We start from the raw sequence: 2,943 nt of genomic DNA on the forward strand, positions 1-2,943 counted from the left end.
TATCCAAAAACAAAGTTATCATAGCACTAATAATGAAAATAAATTCAGCCATAAAAGTATATTTTTTTCATTTGTGTATTTAATAACTTTATTTTTTATAAATCAGTGAACTTTAAAAAACTGATTTATTTCTTAGGCTTTTGGAAGTTAAAAACATGAGTGCTATGTAATTTCTAAAATCTTACTTTTTGGATAAGGATTAAATTTATTTTAAATCAAAGTCTTGTATGAATATATAATTTAATAAAATGCTATATGAAAGTCAGAACACAATTCACAAAGCAGTAAATGAACCACAGTATTAAAAATATTAATTAATTTTTCATGAATTTCTCTTCTTTCTTTTTTGCTCTTTCAATGACATTTCTTTTTTGAGAAAACCAGTAATATTGAGGAAAGTGAGGTGTCAAAAAGTTCAGCATGACAAACAATTTATATAACTGACTTCAATTTATTTGAAAAGTTATTAAATAATAACTTGGAAAGAGTTCTAAAACTGGCTTATTTCCAAAAGACTCTAACCATAGTGATTCATTAGACCCCTAGCAAATCAAAAATTCTAAAATTAATAATGTCGTGATCTTGAAATAGTTCGTTTTCTAAAAGTTGGAGAGGGGTATAGAAAGACTGTCAGTGATCATTGTGTTTAAAATTGTTCTCCATTTTATTGGAATGTATATATTTAAAGGGTTCTTTCAAAAATTAAAAAGCATCCTAAAACAAATAGCACACCTAAAAACAAATTTTCTTAAAGGAATTTTCTGTAACAATATCAAATTCCTCAATAAAGATAACCTTTAGTTTCATTTTTTTCTTAAAATATTATTTCATTACTTCTTTAGAAATTATTATAGTCTCCATTTTATAATGAATATAATTTTACTTTATAAACTGAACCAATGACTAAAGATTTTTAAGTTAACATTTTTCTTGGTCTACGTTACCCATAATTTTGAGAGACTGAAGGTGGCAGAAGTGTAATGGGTAATAACCATCAAATGAAAGATCCATGGATGCTATGAATATTTAGCACTAATGGCTAGAACATCTTTTTTTGGGAAATATTGTTAGCTACAAAGTTCACAATGAAAAATTTTTTGATTTTTATAGGTAGGAAAACATGATGGTACTAATAAGAACAAATTAGGATATAGGAGAAAATATTCTATGCAATAATTTGATGCTTAGACTACATTTTAATAAAAATAAAATGCCAATATCACATTCTTCTGATAGTATTAAAAACCTTATGCTAAAGCTAAAATGTTAATGCTATGATAACGCTATAATGGTAAAACTTGCATCTTAGATGTATAATGTATACCTGAAGTTATGTAAATATTACATAATTTTAAGGGTAATTTGACTTAAAAATTTATGAAAGAATAACGGAGTATACCTAAGGTTATCTTTAAAACTATATTATTGTACTTACTTTGAGTTCTAAAATGAACAGTATATATCAGCATAATAGCAGTTTAAACACTAAATTTTTAAGGAAAAAACTGCAGAGTATCTTAATATGGAAAATGAAAACCCAAACAGGGTCCTTCTGAGGTATTAGCTAATAGTATTATGAAAACAATGGATTTACACTAAATTTTTAGTGTCTTTTGTTTGTTCATTTGCTTGTTTTTTGTTTTTTGGTTTTTTTAAATTTTTATCTGCTGAAAGTATATGTAAGGGGTGGGAAAGGTTAATAAAATGAATTATAAGAAGTGAGGACAATAGAGAATGTGTAAAGTAATAATTTTTAAATGATAAAAATTAATATAAAATTTCAAGGTATTCTTGAGGCCAGTTGTATAAACAAGCTTCTATGTATGGTATGACTTTTTCATTAGTGCTTGCTGCCCCAATACATGTGATAATATAAAGATGTTTAGGTTTATGTGAGATGGAGTTTCATCCAGACAGGCAGGAAATAAGTTTTTGGAAGAGTATTATTAAAATGATTTTTTATCAACCCTATAACAGAATGAGAAGAAATGAAGAAAGATGAGTTCTGAGGTGAGTTCTGATAGAATGAGGGATGAAGAAGGAAAAAGATGAATAAGTGAGTCCTACATACCTAAATAATACCTAGAAATGTAGAAATATTTTCTATAGGATTGCATTGTGGGTGGTCTGAAAATGGTAAGACCTAACTCTGGATACCGTTGGAAGCAGGTTAGCAGCTTTATGACCTGAAAACCTGTGAAGCATCTCAACCAAGCCTGATTCAGGAAATTCTATACGTGAAATCTTATGCAGAATACAGTGCAGTTTAACCTGAAGGAAGGTAAAAATGTAGTTCGTATGTTTCCAAAAGTTCTCTAAATAATCAGTAATGAAAGGGCCCAGTAAGAAATTACACTTACAGTAATTTTGATGAATTAAGTTAACTGATAAAGCATCCAACTATATAGAACACCAAAAATACTGTGCAAAGAAAACAAACATTCCTTTTAGCTAAACTTGGAATAAAATAAAATGATCATGGATCAAAAGCAAAGCAGAATCAAGATTCCAAAGTGGAAACAATTTTGAGACCCTAGGGGATATAAAGTTCTTTGCCAGAACCCATTACCTGAGTATTATGTTTTAATGTTCATACAGAAAAGATAAGGTCTTGAATGCACAAATGGTAGAGAGTCTTTTAGGCATATGAACCTCGAATGGACAGAGCATCAGTGATAAGAGGGAGCAGGGAAAACATGATGCCCTGAGAAAGGGAGACGATCTTCTCAACCTCAGCTCTATACAGGAAAAAAAAAAGTAATAAAAGCTTCCTCTACAAATCTATAATTTTTATGTAGCATTCAGGTATAAAGTTTAATATCATACTGTCTTAGTAGTCTGATTGAAAAAGTGATCTTAAGTTGATAGTAAATGCATGCACCTAAATAATGCAAGAGGGAGTCCTTTCTGGAAGAACACAGATCTATTGAAACCCTTATGATT

The sequence above is a fragment of the Pteropus alecto genome, unplaced genomic scaffold (genome assembly GCF_000325575.1).
Source record: "Pteropus alecto unplaced genomic scaffold, ASM32557v1 scaffold164, whole genome shotgun sequence".
Lineage (NCBI taxonomy): Eukaryota > Metazoa > Chordata > Mammalia > Chiroptera > Pteropodidae > Pteropus > Pteropus alecto.